Genomic DNA, 23,298 nt, shown 5'->3' with positions numbered 1-23,298 from the left:
TTGTTCCTGTGGTAAAACACTCCTTGGGCACCTCCAAAATGTGCTGGAAACCAACCAGAGAAGAAAACAGGGTTGTTGTTTTTTGGTTCTTTTTAGTGAGGATTTAGAAGTCGCTTCTCCTGCCATATCAGTCAAAGCACAACAATCCAATCCCAGCAGATTATTATCAATCCAGAGGGTGGCTCTTATCAAAGCTGCCAATGGGATTTAGATGCACAACCCTTATTTATTTTAGAGGAGCTGTAATTCTAAGTCTGAACTTGAAAGCAGGGTTCTATCTATCTATATCTATATACATATATATACCTAAGTGGCTGAAAACACAACCAAAGGCAAGGGAGGGCTGTTTTGAAAAAAACAGTGAAGACAAGAACAACAAACCCATAGGGAACAATAAATGTAATGGATTACTGATAATGTCAGAAATGTCTGGATGGCTCCAGCTAGAGAAACCCACGACAGGCTTGTTTATACTGAAACAAAGCAACATATAATGTATTGGGCATTTGGGGTTTGCTGTTTGTGAAAGAAACTCGAGCCATTCTATGTTTTCTTTGCATCTCATAGTATCACTGGAGGTAACCATTAAGCTCATTTTACTTGTGAATAGGTTGAGACATAAATCCAAGGTTACAGACAAAATCTCTGATTCAGCAAAGCACTTAAGCACATGCTTAGCTGTAAACACATGTACCATCCCATAAAAGTAAAGATAATCATGTGCTTAAGTGCTTTGCTGAATCAGGGCCAAAGACAATAGCAGAGCCAGGAGGAGAAGCCAGGCATCACTAAAACAACTAGACAACTTTCTCTGCAACATAAATGTTATAAAAAGGAATAGATCATAAAGAGGATGGTTATGACTTTTTAGAAGAGTTAAGAACAGCTGTCACAAGGTGGGGGGTAGGGGCTGAGAATAAACAGGCATTTTAATATTGGTTTTCACAGCATCCTTAAGAAAGCAGAAGGTAATTTGCTTCCTATTTCATCTCATGCCACTCTTCAAACCTGCTTCCTCACTCAAGGAAAATCACGGTGCATTAACTAGCAGCTCTGCTAATTGATTTAAGACGGATCACCCTTCATTACTGTATCTTTGACTATTAAAATGATAAAGAAAGAGCAGGCAGGTGAGTGAGAGCAGGAGCTAGGTGACAAGTAGAAAACATCAACATTTTTCTCACCGGGATTTTTATGAGGTAGAAAATGATCATTTCACTTGGCATCCCTTTACGTGCAGAAGCAACCAACACACTGGGAAGGATACAGGCAGAATTTCCAGCACATTAAAGCCCTGCCACAGAGAATTCAACCATCAGTCACGTTGGGATGCTGCAATTTACACCCCAGCCCATGCCAGGCTGCCCAGTCCCACCTGGGCACGGGTGTCTGCCTGGCACAGCCTCACCCAAAGCAGCTCTGCACACCCCCATGGGCTCGGGGCTCCTGCTGGGGTCGGAGGGGTGAAACTGGAGGTGCAGAAAGCTCTCGGGGAAAGCCCTGATTTGTTCAAACAACCCACGGCATGGTTTTAATATATTTTCTGAATACATTTCAGAAACCTTGCAGGATTTTTTGGGGTCATGGATCTGCTCTGCATTTCTTTCAGATTGGAAACTGTATTAAACTATCCAATTCAACGTTCCTCCTATAAAGCCCTGATTTGCAATTACTCTCTCCTTTCTCTGGAGCCAGAAGTGCTGTTATCTGGATTCCCTGAGAGGAGCAGCAGGTACCACGGTGCTAACCACACATTTGGTTCACATTAACTTATCTCCCCCTTGTGCAGGGCCATAAAAAGTTAATTGGAATGTGCAGCTCCAACACACACCACAACACGAGCAGGGCCAGCCAACACTAAAACCTCACCGTGTGGCAGCTCTGTTTGGAAACAAACTCAAACCTGTCAGCTCTCATTTGGAGAAAGCAAAAAAGGCTCTGAAATTGAGCCAATCTCTTGCTCCTGCTAGTGTAACCTTGTAACTTCCTATGGGACACCACACATCACAGGAACCAAACTCTGCTGGAGGCAGAGATGGGAGCCTCCCTTTCCAGCTCTGCCCTGTGGCAAAACAGGATGAAATAGGAAAATCAGGGCTGCCAGAGCTGGTCAGGACCGTAGAGAGAGAGCAGAACTGAGACCAGGAGACCCTGCTCCTGCCCTTCACCAGGGGTTTTCCCCAGCAGCATTCCCTGGAGTCCAGAGCCCCTGACCAGTGGTGCTGTAAAGCAGATGTGCAGTTTGGAATGGGCTTCTTCCGTCAGCAGCAGCAATAAAGCAAACATCTGGGTTTAGGGGATGTCTCACAGCCCAGTTTATGTAGTCATTTCCTTCTTGGCATCCTAATGAACAGCTTCCTACTCTTCAAAATTATTTTAAATTAGTTTTGATTAAAGAATAAATTAATAATTAACTCCCCCTCAGTGATAATTGAATTTGGAGTGCTCACAAATCCTACAGTTTGGGAGCCAGAGGTTATGCATAGCTCAGTAAATCCATCCATCCATCCATCCATCCATCCATCCATCCATCCATCCATCCATCCATCCATCCATCCATCCTCCTGCAGCTGCACCCCTTCTCACTAGTCCTACCCCTCACCATGAGGCTTTCAGGAGTCAGAGCTCAGGGAGCCCTGTCCTCTCCTGCATCCCCCCCAGTGAGTGACCACCACCCCAGAGAACCCCCCAGCAGCAGTAAAGCACCACTCAAGCAGTGACACAGCACCACAAAGCAGGAAGAAACCCCTTCCACAGCTTTTGGCACAAGCAGAGATTCAGTGAGTTTGGCGCTCAGACCTTCGAAATTGAAGTGTAAAGTCTGAATTTGGGGTTTGGTTTTTACGGGATGCAAGCGTTTGCCGTGCCCTGTGTGCCCCAGTTCCGTACACACCCCAAGCTCAGTCATGCTCTCCCTCCTTGGGCAGCTACAACACCATCTTGCCTTTCCCCAGCCTGTGCAAGAGATTGCCAAGCTCCTGAGAGGAACACCTTGCTCTGGCAGAGGAGATGCAGAGCACTCTCACACAAATAAAGCAGTCGGTGCTCGCAGTGCTACAGAAACATAAACAGGGTGCACCAGACAGCACTCAGCAAAAGGCATTTCAGTGCTCTTGCACACAGGATGGAGCAAAAGTAAGAAATGTTCTGACAGAAAGGGAGCTGCTGACACAAGAGGTGGCTGTGGAGCACTGCTCTGGAGTGAGCACCAGGGAAGGAGCAGGGACAGCCTGTCCCTGTCCCTGTCCCTGCTCCTCAGACACACGGAGCAAAGCACGTGTGCACACACGGTGCAGGGAGCCAGGGCTTGGCTGTGCTCTCTGCACAGAGATCCTCACCTGCCCACAAGGGAGGATGTGTTTCATGAAATTAGCTGGGGTGTTTTTATAGTCACTTCCAAAGGCATTTCCTCCAACTCCTCTGTTATCTCCAAACACACAAGTGTAAATAACAATATCCATTATGTCGGTGCTTCATTCAACACACAAAGATAACTTCTTCTCCTTTCCCGAGAGGAGGCAGCAGTGGTAAAAGCTGAAAAGGCCATTAGAAGCCATGACTGCAATAACTGTGTGAATAATCTCAGACCATCAGGTGAGATCATTAGACAGCCCCACCCTGCTCCTCGTTGTGTCACAGTACCAACCACTCCTCACGTGCGGATGGCACACACTCATTTCCCTTTTATTGAGTCAAAAATAAGACAGTAATTGGATTGAGGCTTTCAGGGGAGAGGGGAGGGGAAAAGGATCTTCTTAGACTCCCTAATGCCAATCTTCACGACCTGTCTGATCTCTCAGTAAATGCCACATATAGGTTAATCCTCACAAATCCTCCGTACGACCTTGTCAAATCAAAGTGTTCATCAGTTTGTTCGGGGGCTCCTAGATAAGAATAAACAAATGAACTCATGCTGCATGTCTCCCAGCTGTCACCTAGGAGTGCTCATAGACAAGGTCTCTTTAGCGGGCACCCTGCAGCAAAAGAACTCTGACAGGAAAATGTGAGGAATGAACAGATTACCTACTTAACCAACACACCCTGCATGTGAAAGATATGTGCATTTACACATTTCACTCCGTGCGCCCTAAGCATTCTGTTTTCTCCTTGATTTTCCCAATTTTAAATAATTATTTGTAAAAGACGTGCATGCATCCAGAGTAAAAAGTATCATAAGCTAATGCTGAAGGAGTGTGCTACAAGGACGTGCCTTGGACATCAAATTGCTCCTTTTCCACCCAACCCAATTAAAGTGCAGCAGCTCCTCACTGCCTCCCACGGACTCTCTGCTTGGCCACTGAGGCTCTTGTGGGGCACAGGGGGTCATTTACCCCCCTTTAACCTCAGGGCCAGCAGAGGAGGTCCTGCTGTCTGCTCCACCTTTGCTGCTGCCTGTGCTTGGCCTGATGCCATTCATCTCCTCCGTGCTGGCCTGCAGCCACTCACCAGATGGCAATGACTTTCAGATGGAGCAGGGTAATTTTGAACTAGTGACCCAAAAGGTGGAAGGTTTCGTAGCCCCCTGCCTGCCCTCTGGCACTAACATCTGTGAACTTGCCCTTTTCAGAATAAGGCTGCAGGCACTGAAAAATACACACATGGCATTATCAGGAGGTTTGGCTTTCTCCCACCCCTCACAACCTTCAAAACCCAGCACTATCATGTCACACTCCAACTGCTCACCTAACCACAGCCTGCATTATGTCAACACCCAGAGAGCGAAGTTCTGAATGTCTGCTTGTCATCTCGTCTCTCAGGCACCTTTGCAATTTCTGTCATGCTTTCCCTTCATGAGCTGAGGAAAGTCTGGTCAAAATCTATTATCTGTCCCTCATGTCTTAGGAGACAGTTCACTGTAAATCATAAACTGCTGCAGTCGAGTTTGGCTTTGGTGTTTCTCTACCACAACCTTGTTTCACCTATGTATGAATTTACAGATCAATTTTATTGTTTCTACAAGTTCATCCTTGTCCAGACAGTGACTACAATTTAATACATATTTTGAAGGTGAAAATTTGTGGGTACAAGTACACTGCAAAGTACCTGAAGAACCCAAAAGTCTCTGTGCGCCTGTTTTTCCCCCTACACATGATATCCCACTTAATCTTTAAAAAGGCACATGTCCTCCTGTATGGTCTACCTACTATAGCATTCTCTGGGTTTGGGTTTTTTTTCCTTTTTTTCTTCTACTGCAGATATATTTCAGATTTCAAAGATCTTTGCTCCCATGCACTTCATCCTCAAGACCATGATCACAGCAGTTGGTCCTGAGGCCAGGAAGCAAAAGAAGTTGTGATCTTTTCTGAACCATGGAGGTCTCTCAGGAATCAGATGAAGATCCACTCTTTCAGGAGCTGAACAAAGGAAAACAACCCTTCTGGACCTAGGAAACTGTTCCTTGAATTTCTCAATTACATAAGGCTTCGGATCAAAAAGCATCTCAGCAGAGAGACACAGCATGGATTGAGTGTCAGGACTGCAGTGAGGAGCAAACTCCTGGATGTGCCAAGAGAATGGGAGCAAAAGGAAGGAATGATAGGAAAAAAAACCCCAAAACCCCAACAAACCACCAAAACAAACACCAACAAATCTAACATATTTGTCACCATGCTTTCTGAGGCAGTAAAACAGGCATGTGAAAAAGGCTGCAGTTTCTGCACAGGTATCCCATCTGTAGACTTTTCCAGCTCCATCATTAATCACAGGGACCCTCCTCCACAGTCCTTATAACAAAGCCCAGCCAACAAATCCCAGCGTAAATCCTGCTCCTGGCCTCCGAGTGTGAAACAGACAGTTGACTTTGGGATTATTCTTTATGTTCAGGAAGACGAATAAATCACACACCATCAAGTTTATCATTTTTTCTCCTCAGAGAAATATGAAATATTACAGATCATCTTCACTACATCAGTTTCTTCACAGTCTATTAGCAAGCAAGGTCTATTTTTCATATAATTTACCAAGCCACTGGTCTAATTTCTCTCATTTCTTTTGGAGCAGGAAACGTATACAGAGCATGTCCTCCTGTTACACATCACCCACGACCAACCTTCCTGTCTTCCATCCCAGGGTTCCAAGAACTTGTTGGAGTTGGCTAGCAGCTCCAGGTGGTCCAGATCTTGGGTTTCTTTACAGAGATTCTCTGAAAAAAGTTGACTATCAAAAATAAAACCTATCATCAAATAACTTCAGGATGTTTCAAGCTGGATGCTCAGAAAAAGAGCTATCCACAAACACTTACCAGCTCTGAAGGGCTGTTGGGTTTTGTGGTGTAAGAGAGGACTCTATACAGTGGTGTTCTGAAATGAGCTTTTCCCTCACAATCTTTCTCCACAGAGAAAGATTCCTCACTCTGACTCCCTCCAAAAGAAACTCCCCCCCAAAAAAACCCAGAAGAAAACCCCAAACAACAACAAAAAAAACTACGACCATGGAAACTCCCATAGACAGGAAAAAGGCTCAAACCCCCAAAAACTCTTGTCTGAGTTTCAAAAAATACCTCAGGGAGTTGCCTCAACCTGAAGGCTGAGGGTACAATGGGTGCCTTTGTCCCTGTACATCCAGGGGAAGTGTGGGCTGCAGAACAGAGCACATCCCACTGGAACTGCACTGGGAACACAGGAAAGACCCCAGAGCCCCAGACCAACACCTTGGTATTTTCACCAAGACTGTGAGATCAACTATTGCCTAAAAAAGGCAGTGGAAGTTAAGGTGAAGTTGGTACAGGCTTTCCTTACAACACAGCCCTTGTAGGAAACATTCTCTGTCAAAGATGGATGTGATTTCACTTGCTCGGAACAGGGCAGAGAGAAACAGGTTAAATTACAGCCAAAGTAACAGGAGTCAAGAGACACAGGCCTGCCTCATCTTTTCCCATTGCAGCTCTGTAAGGGGAAAAAAGTCACAAAAATCTGCAGTACATCAACCTTCCCCCCCACCCCACCACCTTTTTTTTTTCCCCCCCCTTAAAAGATTCAGTTTCCCTGGAGAAGCAGAGAAAGAGGCTGAAAGGATTTCACATTGAACCACTGCAATAATTGCCACAATTTCTTCCCCACCAGCTGAAGAGTGAATGGCTTGAGTCCAAACGTGGGCAAGGGGAAGGAGGTGACATTCACTTCTCCAGTCTCTGCCTGGAGTCTGCAAGAAAGGCTGGGCTGGAGAAACACTTTGAAAGATCTGCAGATGGAGGAAACTATCAAGTGCCCTGACTGCAGTAAGAAATGCCACTTGTGAAAAACAAATTCTTAACAGAGTTGCCAGGCTTGGACACTGAAATACCAAATATACATGCAAAATACAAAGCCCCAAAACTTCAGCACTTCCTTCTCCATAAAGTGTAGAAAGAAAACTCTAATGGTAAATTGGGAATGTTTTTCCTGCTTCACGTGCATGGCCAGACAAATCAAGCTGGCAGCTGCCAGCTCCTGGAGGTTCTGGTGTGCTCGTGCTGGTGAAGACTTGCATCAACAACAAAAGAAGGAACAACTGCTTTTCTTCTTAGGGCTTCTACTGGTAATAAACTGCAAATCTCTGTTCCTCTCCTCCTCCATTCAGACTGATCTCCAAGGGCATTTTCACAGTGGATCTCGGTGCTCTGAGACCCAGTCACGCGTGCTGCAAACCCCACAGAGACAATTGGCTGCTCCTGACCCCTAAATGCGAGCGGTCACGCCGGATCTGGGACAGGGGCCCTCCTGTTCCTCTGTGGGCTTAATCCACTGCAGCAGGATGTGCCAAGGCAGCAGAGCACCACAGGAAAATAAAACACACCAGGGCAGTGCCCTGCATTAAAGCATCGTTGGTCCAGTGACTGCTCAGGGTCAGGAGGGGTTGCAGTAACCTGAGTTATTTCTCGGGATTTTTTTGCTCGTAATTTCCAATTCCCCTGAACTGCTGACTCTCAAAATCACTTAGTAATAGAAGTCTTTTGCTCCTTCTTTGCACAGAACAACCACACTATAACATAAAACATTTATTCCAGAGTCAAACACGTATTCAAAACATTAGCTCCAGCAAAAGAAACAATCAGACACAAGAGCTTTCAGTTCCATTCCCAATAGAACACTTAGTAAGAAGAGAATGACTTTATCAACAAGCAGTAAAAACCTTAGTTTCCCATGTCTGAAAGAGATTTCATTAAATGCTTCCCTTGACTAGGTGCAGATCATTATATTTCTCATAGACTGTAAGCAATGTGAGCCTGTGTCTGCACCTCGAAGCCTGAGCTCTGACTGACAGCTCTAGGAATTACAATAAATACTGCAGGAACACAAGCAACGCTTTCCTAGGAGTCCATTGCCAAACTGAGCGCTCCCTTGCAGACAAACCAAACAAAAAAACCCCAACCCAAAACCTGGAACAGCTCCATTCAGTGTTGTTTCTCAGATAAGAAGGACACTCATCAGGCAAAGCCACTTCCCATTCCCCATCCCTGCAGGATTCAGGCTCTGACCCCAGGACACGCTCTCCCTCCCCAGCCACAGCCTTCCCACCTTCCCAGCTCCTCCCAGGCCACCAAGGATGCAAAAAGGGGGTCCCTGTCCAACCTAGAGGAGAGCTGAGCCTCCCCAGCACAGCCAGCCCTGTTCCAGACCCCTGCCAAGCCCCTCCTGGCACTGGGGATGGGAACCTGCCCAAAACGTCCCCAAGGCTTCGGCTGCATTATCCATGCACCGACTCCCTGGCAGTGATAAAGGCCACAGTGATGGTGAGAAAAGCTAATTCACAGCCTGAGAAGGATTAATCTTGCTACTGTAAAATGTCTTGGCTACAGCAAGGGTTAGTCAGTCATGGGACAGACGCAAGCCGGAATTAAACCAAGTGCACACAGAAAATCATGTTTTTCTCACGAAGACAGAAGGGGGCAAATAACTGTTAAATGGCATTCTTTGTTACATTTTTTACTTAGTAATCAGTGATACCCTGAGAGGTGTGAGGGTGGTACTTTACTCTTCCTACTCCAATTCCTTCCCCGCTCAAAACTGCTCAGACAGCCCTGATTCAGGCAAGGACACTGCACCACCCTGAGTAAACAAGGCAAACCCACCTCCAACTCCAGTACTAACGAGAATTGTCTTAAAAGGAAGATTCAATCTTTTCCAGCCCAGTTGTATTTCTCACTTGCAGATGAGTTAATCACTAATAGCCAGGACCACTTTCTGCCACGCCTGCAGCATGGCTGGGTGACAACAGCCCCCTCCCAGACCCAAAACCTGCAGCATTGCCCAGTGGCTGAGGGAACATCACCCAGCACGGCTGGAGAACCCAAACACAACACACACCATTCCCACCAGGATGGGCAGGTTACAGCTCACAGCCCTGCAGCACACAGGGGAACATGAACACTCAACCACTCGCACTCAGTTTGCAGGAAAGGTTTGTAAAATGGCAAAAACCTGCTTGAAAACATCTGTTTAACTCCCAATTTCTTTACAGCCCTTCGTAACCAGTGTATTCCTTTAGAAAGGAACGTGGGCATTACAGGTGCAAGGCAGGGCTGGCAGGGAAGGAGCAGCAGGACACCTGCATGAGCAGGCTGGAGTTTCTCCATGGATTTTTCAAGGCCCCCAGAATCAGACCAGCAGAAGGAAATGCAGATGCAGCAGTACAGCTGCAGCTCTTTCTGTTTTAGCTTAATTTTTTTCACTCCTTAAGGCATGTTTAAACACTACCTGTGAATAAACACTAGTAAAAGTTGCATGTGTGCACAAAGGAAAAGCTCCTTCCCTTTCATTGGTGCCAACCAACACCATCAAAACACTCCAGAGACACCCACATCTTGGGAGAAAGGAAAGCAAATAGAAAATAGTTCCACACTAAAATACAGTCAGTGATCACTCCGAGGCTCTTAATGCTGCAGCTCTGATTGGCCTCACACACCAGCAGAGACAAAGGAATGCAATTTGACTGTGCATTTCTAAAAGGAAATTATATTCCCCTCTCTCCGTCTTTCTTAAGCATTTGCAGTTTTTTCAGAAAGTGGCATCAACAGTATAAATCACCTGGGCCTAATACAATGGTCAAAGTCAGAGTAATCAATTCTTATTTATTAATCAGCCTCTATCATGATGTTCCATAATCATTATACCCCAGTTCAGACACACTAATAATGAAGCTAACAGAGCTAATGCAATTTGTGGTAAGAGGTTGGCAGGCAGTGGCAATAACATTGCTTGATAACAACACAGTCAGGCAAACGGGCCTTGGTTGTAAGAAAAGACATTAAAATGGACAAAAACACACCAAAGAAAGGAGGTAGCAGATGTACATATTTTCAAGTTGTTACTAAAAAAAAAAGAAAAAAAGAAGATAATAATCTTAGAGACCAATCTGCATCATCAGAGATGAAGGGCTTAGGGTTATATAAAATCACAGGCACAGCAACAGCATTTGAACATCCTCGCAGAATCTAAATACAGAGTCAGGTTACAAGAGTTAGATGAAGGAAAAAATGAACATTTCTCTTGGAAGAAAATTCCTTAATTACAAAAAGCGTTCTGCCTGGGACACTGCCACAGAAAGCCTGCAAATCCCAGCTATTTGTGCACACCAAAACCAGGAGCCACCCCCAGAACTCTTGGCTACTTCACTTGCCTCGCCCGTGTGAATGGAAGAGCTTTAAAAATGGACCAGGGAGAAAACCACAAAGCAAGGAATGGTGCTTAGATCTTTGGGAGCAAAGTCTGCTGCAAACACCACATTGCTGGGGGTGCTTTTAGCTCTCGAAAACAACCTTGTTCCAATGATCAGAGGAATTTCTGGGTGAGAGGGATCACAGCACCACAGAAGGCACGGTTCAAAGGGACAGCAAGCCACACAGAATAATTCTGTGGCAATATGACCCCTTGAAATGCTCAGAGCAGCAGAGCCCTGCACCTTAAAAATCTCAACTACTAAAAAAGACAGGGTGGGGGGAAAAAAAAAAAAAGGAAAAGAAAGGAAAAAAACTTGTTTATAATAAAGACTACATTCTGTAGCAATTTCCTAGATTCCTGGGGTTAGAAATCTAGATTGCCAATGGATAAGTGAGCCTTAAAATCACATCCCTGCTGACAAAAATTCATTTCTTATAACCGTCTCCATTTACCGGAATGTTGAATCTTTCCCATGGGGAAGGAACAAATGAAAATGTTATTTCTCTGCTCATGAACTCATACCTTTCTGTCTGCTTTTCACTGTTGGCAATTTCATTCTCTTCCAAATTTGACTAAAGCCCATGACCTGGGGGAAATAATGTCTATATAATAATCTTCTGAAACTCTAATTCTGAGTCATGTTTTTTTGGATGTTGCCTCACACTTTATGAAAATTGCACTGAGCTATGAAATTTAAGTGATGTGATGTCTCTGCTTTAACGTAATAATTTTGTCTGTGACCATGTTAATAATAATAATAATAATAATAATAATAATAATAATAATAACAACAATAATAATAGAGTCCCCTTTGAAAGCAACAAAACTAAAATAAAATTAGTAAAAAAACCAATCCATGCCTAATGGCAAAAAAGATGTTGTGGCACCCCATTCCATAGGTTTATTTTCAGTGCCCCCTGGAAAGAGCTAGTCACAACCGGTAGCAAATTAATGGTGTGAGAGAGGCAAGCAGAAACATCCTGACACTGTGGCTGAGCAGCTTAATAGCCCTAAAGCTGCCCTGGCCGTGCTTGGGGGGACCCTGTAAATCCTGGCACTCTGCTCCTGGGGCCCTGGCCAGGCTGAACCCCACATCTGCATGGGGAGAGAGCACAAACACCTCCATAAAGCATCGTTATTGGCTGGGGCCTCTCCGGCAGCTTGCTGAGCAAACTCAGCAGTGGGGATGTTTGCAGTCGATCAACTCTTCCCCCAAAAGCAGAAATAACTTCAGTGTCTGTTTATTGGCTCCACAGCCACGCTCAGGCTGCACCCCTGCACAGCTCTGTAAATCTACCCAAACAAAGCTGTACATTACCAGATGTTTATTTTATATTTTTTATCCGCACTGACCCATAAAATGTACAATACAGTAGATCAAATGGTAAAAATCATTAAAAACTTGCTCTGAACAAAATTGGTACTGCCATATGTTTTGGGTCTTCCTCCACGTGAAGTTCCACTCAGCTCCACAGGTATAAATCTAGAATAACCCCATTTTGAGCAACAGCTATTTCGCATCTGCAGAGGCGCAGCCTTAGGAGTGATGGTATTTGGTCTCTCATGCTTCTGGGATGAATAACATATTTATTTATTTATTCATTTATATATACACACACACACACACAGGTATTATACATCCAGCTGAGAAATGCAAAACAAATGAGGAATGTTTTATTGGTTGGAGAAGAAAAGCCTGGCTATGACAACCTGAGAAATTTTCACCTGATGTATGTGCCTGAATATCAGATTTGCAGTGAAGCAAAGCCCACAGCAATGCATGCTCGCTGCCAGGCAAATACCCTGTAAGATTTTTACAGTGAATCCTAAATCTCCAAATCGGTATCATGAAGAGCTGGGGAAAGTGAGAGCCCAGACCTTCCACAGCAAACAACAAATCCCAGTGTCTGTGAGGATGCATTTTGTCCCTGACACGATGTGGAGCCCATCTCTCAGAAGCACATCCTGCACAGCTCAGACAAGGCTCAGGCTGGGTTCCCACTGCCTCTCAGCTGAGCCCTACAGCTGCCCCATCTTTCTGGGGCTGCTTTGCAAGGAAATCAAGCCCTTCACTCACTTCTGCTTAGCAGGCTCAGATTCTGGGCTCAGGAGTGCTGTCCACGAGTGTGTGCACGGGGGAAACAAAGGCACTGGAGTGGGTGTCTCCAGAGACACAAAAAGCTGGAGGACGATGATTAATGAAGGAGGATCCCCATCCATGTGTCCTGCATGCTAGCACTGGGTTTGAGGGTAGGTCTGGAGCTCAAAGCCCAGGGCAGTGAACTCCTGTAGAGCTCCCCAGGGAAATGGGTCCAGCTCCAGCCAGCCAAAACTCGCAGTAAATCCCCCAAAATTTGGGATGGCTCTGAGCGCTCTGCTCGGGTCTGTCCAGGTGAGTGAAGCCTCTTGGGAGCCTCACCCCAAGCCCCTGAAGGAACACAAACACCCCTGACTGAGGCACAGCTGGGGCCAGCACAGCTCAGCCCAAGGAGCTCCTAATGCATGAGGTACTATGGACCAGTGCAGATTTCCATCAGGCCCAGCACAAGAAACAGTCTCAGTTTTAAATCAATCATCTCTGCCATTTGCCTCCCCCACACAAGAACTTTAATTTGGATATTCTTCCTAAAGCACCTTTAGATCCTTGGATGAAACCATCTGAGAAGTGCACACTCTTAATTTGTTGCTGTTGTTAATGGTGGTGCTGTAATGTATTTAAAAAAAAAAAACAAAAAACAAAAAAACTTTACAACTTCCTTACATGACAATGGTAAAAGGTTCATTTTAAATAATCAAGAAAGAAATCATTTCCATTAGATAAAGCAGTCAATAGCATCAGAAATGTGGCTGCAATTACTTGTTGCACTTTACAATGAAATCCTTGTAGTATAATAACCACAAGATGATGAAACACATTTTGTCTCCATTTCACATGACTGACCCCAATTTTGCCAAGGACATCTGAACACATTTAACATACTGAAATCTTCCATTAGGATAATGAAAATACACATTATTGAATTCTGTATTTGCTTTATAGTGCTACAAATAGCAAATTCAATCTTTCTTACTTTTGGTAGCGACTACACCTGCATAATTGTTCACATTTCTCAGAGGCTGAAATAAGCTACAAAATGAAGAAAGGGAAAGACGTTGACCCCGCGATCCATTATGCAGCACTTAGGTGATTTTATTTGCTGTATGTGTTTAGCAAAAGGATTGTGTATAACTTAGCAACCTACAACAGATACACAACTACTCTGCACTAAACCAGCTAAACTCTGCTGAGCAGTTAACAAGAGCTGCTGGAGCTCCCTAGGAAGGCAGCAATGGCCAGGGCTCAGAGCCATGGGGTAAAATTCAGCTTTGCTACCAGGTACAAATACCTTGCTTTAAAATCACTGTGTCGTGGCCAAGCCCAGCATGGTCAGCCCTTTGCTATTCCTTTTCAAGAGGGGAAATTTCAGCCACAGGAAATTCCTATCAAAGTCAGCGACAGCTTTTACCTCCTCATTGCAGATGACACCTACCTTCTCTTTGCTCCCAGGTCTATTTCTGCTTGCATACAGCAATTCGCTTTACATCCAGATATTTTCATCTCTTCTCTTATCCACAGATCTCAAATCACCCAAATTGAAGCCCCAAACTGAGATGCCCAAGGCAACACCGAGAATTGATTTATATCAGAAAAAAAAAGAAAAATCCAGTCCCTTAGGCTTCTGGTTGAACACAGCAAAGATTTAGACTTCAGATTTAGATGACCAGATGTATTAAATACTCCTGCCTCTTTTTTAAGCCAGTGGCTCATTATTTTCCTTTCATTAGCTTTAAACTTCACTGCCATGCTAAGATTGTGAGTTCTACTTGCAAGCTCCGTAATGTTTCATTTGGCTTCTCTTTCAGTGGTTGGCACTCAGACTCCAGGAGGAATCAAGTAAAAGCCAGTCCTCGCCCCACTCCTCTCCAGGAGCAATGCTCCAGGTGTAGTCACTTCTTATTCAAAAATAAGGATCCAGTCATGGATCACAGCTTTCATTTGTTGAGCTCTGTTCAATGCAATCTGCTGGGACATTTACAGGTTATATATTCCACAGTCATTGCTCAAAACAATGCAGTAGGTCTGGATTGCAGTGAAATTTGGATCATTAACATCAGCTCCCCTCAAGCAAAGAGTGTCCCAGTCCCCACATCTACCCACCATAATTTCAGCACCTCAAACAATTCACTGCTCTGTGAATATGAGGGATTTAATCTCAGACAATTCTGAAGTCTGCTTCAAACACAGAAAGCTCCAGCATTGAAAATGACAACACAACTCCACAGGGAGGACATTCCACACCCTGACTGCAATCCCAGCACCTTTCTGCTGCACTTGGCTGACAGACAGTTATGAAGTGACAATGAAATTCACAGGCCAAAAAGGAAGTCTGAGTCTCCAAAATTCCAGCAGCACATTCTGTAAATTGTTAGCCCAGGTCTGCAATGTAACCAGGAAGGAGAGATGCTAAGAGATGCTGCAGCCTCTGGACTCAAGGCACCTCCACTGCAGCCCAGCTTCCCCCAGAGCAGCTGAGGGGTCATTCTGAGTGAGCACCAGGACCTAGAGGGCACTGGGGTCAGCAGGGAGCAGTCAGGCCATAGGATCATCCGTGTGCACACAAGTGGTGCCATCTGTGTGTCCTGGGGCAGCTGGAGGCACAGCTTGCTAACAACACTGGGAATTCCGTGGACTCCTGTCACAAGGGGTTCTGGATGCTTTTCCTTTTTCTGCACAGAAAAACAGAAAAGATGGAGAGGACAACAATGTCTTGCTAAAGACTTACAGCCTCTCCCAGAGATGCCAGCCCTCACTGCTGTTTATCTGTCCTGCTTTGGCCTTGTGCAACCACATGGCTCTACACCAGCATCGGGAGACACTGAAAAACACGTCCTCTCAGAGTCTAATGTTTTACAGTTAGCACAGACAAATGTGCAACTGCAAACATCCAAGCACAAAGCACTGGAGACCTTGGAAAGCAAATTGCCTTCATTTGTGCTTCTGAGTGTTTTGAATCCCATCTTTGATCTGATCTCTAACTGTTACTGCTGTAACAGTCTGGAAGATCTATTAAAACTTGCAGACTCTGGTTTTCTGGCTTTCATTTGAATGCCAAATTTACCTCCATCTACTTCATCTGAAGGAAGCTGAGTTACAACACTGATGCATTTGGAGAAGATGCTCTCGAGGCAAAAACCTGTTCCATAAAACACAGAATCTGAGCTGCGACTGAAATGCTGGCTGGATTTCCAAACCCATTCAAGTTAAATGGAATGGTTAAAGAATAATTTCCATTAAGGAAATTCAGGTTAGAATGGTTCTTTAGCAGTCATTTTGACTGACAAAGGATAGATTCTCCATGCCATTACACTGCTTTTCCTCCAGTGCAGGTCTATCTATTTCAGTGTTTACTAATTCCAGTTCAAGGGAGATGATCAAAATTAGAGTCAATTGAGTCTGATATAAAGAAGTTCTCAGATTTCTCCACTCCATTAACATCAATTTCTGCACTCCATTAACAGCAGCTTTATTCTGGTGTAACTGCATTGATTTCAAAAGAGTTACACCATCCTGATGTCAGCATTAAAGAAACAGAAAATCAGACCCCTATTTCTTTAACAGTTTTATTATTCTGAAAAATATTACTTCCCCCAGATCATTAGTGCAAAAAAAACACACAAATATTCTTGTAAAATGTAACAGCTGAACAATCTAGCAGATAAGAACTGCATTTAGGTTCTGACCCAAAGCCTCCTGAAGTCAGTGACTTTTACACCAGACCCTTTGCCCCCTCTTTAACCAAAGTTAACACACCACACCAAGGATGCTGCAGTCCTGCCCTGCAGTGCTAAATGGACCGACCTTTGAACCCCAGCTGCTGAAAATAATTGCACTGAGCCACGTCAGCGACTTCCAGTGATGCTCATTTTACAGTAAGCTCGCAGCTCCCACATAAACTGGATTCCAAGGCAAGGAGAAGGCTCTGAGGTTTGCTGTGTGCCTGTGCACGGACACACGCTCGTGCAGACACATAAATACCAACCCCAGGTATCACACAGGATGATCTGCTCTATTAACTTCCAGTCACTCAGAGTTATATGTACTGAGATCAAACAAAGAATGCGCATTGACTTCAATATGCTTTAAATCAGGCCTAAAATAAAGAGATTGGTAGGACTGAAGTACAATAGCCTCTTAAATATTGCAAAAGCTACAGTTTAGCAGAACGAAAATGCGCCATAGCAGTGCTGTTCCTAGAAAACACACACAAAACACACACACACACACCAGTCTATGCACATGGCTGTGAATAAACAGCTGTCAGTCTCTGCATTTACTCTGAAGCAATTGCTTAAATAAAAAAATTGTCTATGACATACATAATCCAGTAGGTTAAATTCCCAGAAGTGTCAGCTTTTGTATTATTGATGTCTAATATTTTAAAATAAAATCAACTACGATTAATCTTCTCGTATTACTACAACGAGTGGAAAGAAATCACTGGCAGAACGCATTAGTGGTTATCAAAACCAATCAACTGCATTTTCCACACTCAACCAAAATGAGTGGATGATACTAGAAGAAAGATTAAATGGAAAACTGATCATAGGATATGGAAGCCTCTCTCTGTTTTTAATGGAAATACATATGAAAATATCATTACAACTGTGCTGCTAAGTACGCAATACTGAGGTTGCTGAAACAAAATAAATTGGTATTGAAATGCCTGACAGAAAGGTAATAACCTTGAAATGGGTTTGATGGTTCACTTTGAGCTCTGGTTCTACCAAATCTTAAGAAAAGATAATAATCTAAGAGAAGAGTGCGATACCCCCCATCCCCACTGGCTCGAATGTACTGTACACCCTGAGTGAGTCCGTGGCCCTCCAGTGCTAATCAGGCTGTAGAGGGCTCATGTAATGAAATTAAACCCCTATGACAATCACCAGCAGAAGGTTCTCGATCAAATACTGCCACACAACTAACACAATGCATGGTTTCTGAGGCCAGAGCATGTTTCTCAAAGAGCCTGACTATGCAAAGCTTTACCCACACCAGCTTAATTCACAACCACACAGAAATGCAAACCAGAGTAGGCACGACAGATTAACTAACTCTGTACAAAAGTTACCAGCTCTGCATATCGAAGTACAGGTCTGTCAAGACTGCATAAAACACCCACCCCAAAAAAGTGTTATCCTTTCCCAGGAGAGAAAAAAAAGGGTTTAAATCAAAATAAATGCTTAATTCACATGGAAATGTAAAATCCATGGGATTAGATTCAGCAGTATTATATCAGAAATGCAAAACTTGTGTTTCAGTATTGATTAATGCCAGCAAGGCTTGAATTTGCTTGTAATTTACAATCACTTCCTTCAACAAATGTCTTCATTTAGTATTATTATGAGTTTGGCATGACAAGATTATTACAAATCACTCTCTATCAGGAAGAATCACCGAGAAACCCACCATTTATCTGGAAGTACTGCAACAGACACGATTGGGTGAGAAGGTATAAACATGGTTTATGTACAGAGTGCTGTACATTACTCAAGTGCACCTGTGTCACATGCAGATTAGGAAAATTATTAGTTCTGTTCTGATGGTGTTCACAATCTGCTGCAGCCAAACCCTTGGAAGGTGCAGTGCTCCTGTCTGGAGGCTCCAGCTGGAACTGCTGCTCAGGAACTGGGCAGCCTGAAGGCAGCAGAGCCTCAGGCAGCAGCACAGGGGCAGCCAGCTCTGCAAACAGCCAGGCTGTCAGGGATGGCACTGAGAGCTCTGTTTGCACGCAGGGAGGGATTAAAATCAGATGGCCAAAGTAGTTCCCATCCCCTAGACCATCTCCCCCATCCCCTGATGGCAGCTTGTCCTTCCACCACAGCGGAGACAATGACACAGCTCGTGAAGCAGCTTCTGGAGTGTTCAGCTTTTCAGCTTGGAGTATTTTGTCTCCAATTTGAGTTTAACTTAATGTGCTTTAGCAGCCATTCGTTCACCTGCCTTGCTGAGGAGCAATCTCCATCACAGGGACAGGACAGACAGCCTGAGGGCCACAACCTCTTCAGCTGGCTTTGCCTTTAATTTGACAGCCTGCAAGTCAGGGAGCTGAGGCAGGACCTAAGTCACAGGGCTGGATTTCAACAGAGCACTTAGGACCAGTGGAATCTGTGCAACAAGCGGTGACTGAAGTCCAGCAGGTGCCTAAATGCTCAGCCAGACTGAGATCATTGAACCTGCACCATGACTCTGGCCCTGCCTGGGCAGCTCAGTTGACAAAATTCACCCATCGGATGAATGCGGTGCCTGTCCCAGCCCGTGCGTTAATTACTGACATCGACTTGGGTAATTTTAGGTTCTTATACAGAAGTGTTCTGAACGAAAAGCTTTAACAACCAGTATCACAAAGCACACACATTTCCACTGAACAGGCTGGGACTGTAAAGGCAGCATAAAGCAGAAGAGAACACACGATTCTTGCAGCCTTTATCATTCACACTGAATTTGCAAAGCGCAGATCACGGCAGACACTGAAAACATTTCCTCATTTTGAAATAAGTCCAGGCAAGCACCACATGCTGTGAAATATTATCTTATGGGAGTTGTTTTGATAAAAACAAATGGCCAATCCTAAAGATTAATGCTTCATATGATGTATTCAGGTTATTAATCCCACCTTCTTCTTTCCACCAGCCCCGGCAGTGAGTGTTTTCTGGAAAACTGCATGGAGCCAGATGGTTAACTATTGGAAATCTATACTAAAAAGATTAATGTTACCCCATGACAGGGATCAGTCATTTGTAAAGATCTCCTAATACAAACGGTGCCATTTGTTTATTCAGTCTGGCTGGATGAGGCATACTCTGAGGAGAGCCTAATTAGTTCTCAAAGATTTTCAAAACATTGGGGGCCAGCTGCTGAGCTGCAGTTCCACATCTGAAGGGAAATTACAGAGGTATCCAAGCACCACCAACATCCAGGCAGGCAGGTAAGAGCGACTGCTCCTCGGGTGCCTCTGAGCTCTTCATTCTAACATGGGCTGGGAAAGCTTCTGGTGTCCTGGACAAGTGAAATATTTACAAGTGGCCACTGGAAAGATTTCAGTGCCAGGCACAGATTAAATATTGTGGTGCTGGGTGGCATCACGCTTTAGACAGGAGAGCTGGGCACAGCCACAGTCTGAACATCCCCCTACCACCATCAGCGTAAACAGAGCCCACTGAAAGGCACAGGAACAAATTCCAACCACCTTCACATGGTGCTTTTGTGTGTAAACTGAACTCACTGCAAGGGAGACAGGCAGCAAAGAAACAGGCACGCATTACACGAAAATTTCCAAGTGTGAACAGTACTTACCAAATTTCACAGTAGCCCTTCTTCCAGATGGATAAAAGAAGCAATATGTGCAAGGCCACTGCAATTTCCAAAGCACTCAGATTAAACCCCCTGCATTCAGGGGAGCGGTGAAGCACATGCTTTAAAGTGAAGCACACACTTAAATCCCATTGACTTCCGTTATGCATGTGTGCTTACACGCTCTCCTGAATAAAATAGATGTAAGCATGTGTTTAAACTTGAACCTCTGCTTTGTTGAGATGAGACTGTGAAGAGGAGAGTGAAATTTAAACTGATGCAAGAAATGGTGCTTTTATCTCCAGGCAACAAGGCCTTTCCATCAGCAGAGAACAGAGCCAGGGGTTTTTTGGAGAAAAAAAATCTACATACAAGCGCTTTTTTCCTTCTAAAGGGACATAAAGAATGAAAAAAAGCCAAAGAAAACCATTAAAATGGAATGTTTTTACATAAATTATCCAAATGCTCAGTTCATCAGTTTGAGAACACTGCCAGTGTTGAGGCTGAGGCCAGGCCAGATGTTGAGTCACAAACAGCTGTTGCAGTTGAAGCCATTGCAAACTCCCCACTGGTTGTTATTGCTCCCCCATGGAAGTTAGCACACGTGCCCTGCAGCCAGCAGAAGGGATCTGCTCATGCACCTTCCTCTACCACCAGCAAAATCAACCACAGCAGCTTAAAAGAGCAAAATGAACTCGAGCTGTGATTAAATGTACTCAGTGCTGGGTGGGGAAGGAGGTGCAGGAGCACTCCCAGTACTGGCAGGAGGTTTCAGACACTCAGAGCAACTGCAGCTGACATGGCCTCAAGATTCACATGCGTGCTCCATGCTTTGGAGTGATAGATCAGGATTTTTTTCAAAAAGTAGCACCTGACAAAGAAAACACATTCAAAAAAAATGGTGCTTCAAGAATTACAACCATTTGATTTTTTTTTTTTTTTTTTTGGTGTAAAGAAAGGTCAAGTATAATGGGCTAGGCTAAAAATCAAACTGAAGAGCACATGAAAACATCAGTCTTGTTGTACACAAATTTCCTGAGCAAAACAAGCAAAACCCCTCCAAACAAGAACATTTTAAAAAAAGCGTTTTCCTAGAAAGTGACACATAAAAATAAGTTTTGGGAAGAATGCCCACATCATGGGCCTGTCCTGTTACTCACTGACTGAGCCAGAGCAGCTCAGCAGCTGGGGCAGCCTGGCACAGCCAGTGGAGCTGCTGGGAACTGGTACCAGACCTGGACAGTTTTTCTTTTGAATCCACAACCACACTGACGGCTCTGGACAGCAACTGTGAGCTGACATCTGATTTAGAAGATCATGTAGTTATTTACACAGAGTATTTTTGCATTATATTCATTTCTCTCCAGTAGTTTTGGGTTCGGTTTTTTTAATCTCAAACTTCACTCTTAACTTCTCCTATGAGCTTTTTGAGACAAGGACTGCTGATATATAGAAACTAATGAGAGGATCTGCCATAGTACCAAAATCAAAATAATTCTGGTAGTACATAAAAAATTAAACTAAAATGTTTTACACCTCACCCCAAAATCACATCCCCGTTGATCCTGTATCACTTATTCCCATGTGTCCATTCATGATCCAGGAAAGTATTTTCTCCCAAAGTATATGCAAAAGCTACAGGAAACAAAGTAGGATTAACTACACTTAAATCAAGTCACCTAAATTTGGAGAAGTGAGAGCTTTAAAAACTGGTATTTATCAAGAAAGTGAATTTCTAAATAGTTTCCTTCTCAGTGGTATAAATATCCAACATAGACTTAATCAAGAGCACATCTTGAAGGAAATATTAAAGCAGCATATGATTTGATACCAATGAAAAAAAGCAATCAAAGCAGAGCAAGGCAATAAATTAATAGAAAAGGTTATCTATCCAAACCAGACTAAAAGTAATTTTGTAAGTCAGCAGTAAAAAGTTGAATAAACACTAATTTAATCTATTTTAGATGCAGCAGTCAACAGATGAAATATTTTACTGCTCTCAAGCTACATGAACACAGTCAACTGACACAATAATTGAAAAGAAGGGAGAAGCAGAGACCCTGTGGAAGCAGGAGCACAGAACACAGGGCAGACACAGACCTCCTGTGCCAGGGAAGCTGTCTGTCAAGGCAAAGCTGCAAAACAGGAGTTGGATGCAATGACCTGCAGATAATGGCTGTGACCTGTTTCTACCATCCTGCCTTTCCATGTGCTTTAAAACAGCTCAGTCATCCCTTTACAGGGAACAAGCATTTCCCCTTCCTCCGGGGTATGCAGAGAAAGGGAACAATTAGTTCCTCCAAAGAGATATCCTCTATCATAAGCAACAAATGTCCTCATTCTGTGCAGTGAGGAAGAAATAGGTGGGAAAAACAGAACAGGTTTCAGCGGAATTTCTTGGGATTGCCACTTCTCAAAGCCTTGTATTCCAATTGTTCCCTTACATATTCATCACCAGCATCAGGCAGAGGCCCCTGGAGAGGACCTGGAGAAGTTTTAGGAAACCAGGCTACCAGCAGCAAAAGACTGCTATGCTTTATTTCCTAGCTGACATTATTTATGCAAGTGAGCATGTGACAGCCTACCCACAGCTCTCCCCACGCTGCCTGAAGTTCTCTTTATCTTTCCAAACAAGCTGCAGCAAACCCACCTTCAGCTGAACATCCCAGGTGATATTTTCAAGAAATAATAAAGAGGCTTTAGTTATTATCACTCCAGGCATTTGTACTGCAGATAGGCAAGGAAAAGGACTTTATAACTGAGCTCAGAAATGAATGAAGAGCAAATTCAAAGCAGTTTAATGACACTCACACAATGATAGCAAAGCAGAGGAAAGAAAAAAGGAACACTGGCAAGTGAGCTGCAAAGATGAAAGCAAGAAGTAATCAATGGCTAATGATGATACAAGCAACAAAACTAAACTTAGGCTTTGACTCTGAAAGGCACCTAAGCAAGTGAGCTCCTAAGCCTAGAGCCAGGCACAAACTTGATAAAACTGTCAGCAGGTTAACTCAACAAGCCTTCCTCCAGTCTTCCTTTTCAATGAATGAATGTAGACGTTAGAACATGGATTCCTAGTTAAATACAACAAAATTTCTACTGATTCAATGAGAACAAAGTCCTTTGAACCGATGAAGAACTCTCTAAGAAGGAATATTGTGCTCAGAGGGCTGTCAAGTGGCCTCTTGCTATGAATTCATAATGATGTTGACCTTTTATTTACTGTTTCTATATCACAGGCAATTTAAGTAAGCAAGATGTACTTAGTAA

At 43.9% G+C, this 23,298-nt stretch overlaps 1 protein-coding gene across 2 annotated transcripts in view; it reads right to left on the bottom strand.

The window, feature by feature from the left end:
• AUTS2 (activator of transcription and developmental regulator AUTS2) overlaps nucleotides 1-23,298 on the bottom strand; it is a 771,484-nt gene that overhangs the window by 378,926 nt on the left and 369,260 nt on the right. The window lies entirely within an intron of this gene.

This window comes from Hirundo rustica, chromosome 19 (assembly GCF_015227805.2).
Source record: "Hirundo rustica isolate bHirRus1 chromosome 19, bHirRus1.pri.v3, whole genome shotgun sequence".
Taxonomy (NCBI): domain Eukaryota; kingdom Metazoa; phylum Chordata; class Aves; order Passeriformes; family Hirundinidae; genus Hirundo; species Hirundo rustica.
Note: the sequence above shows the minus strand (reverse complement) of the source record. Positions and strands in the feature narration are given on the sequence as shown.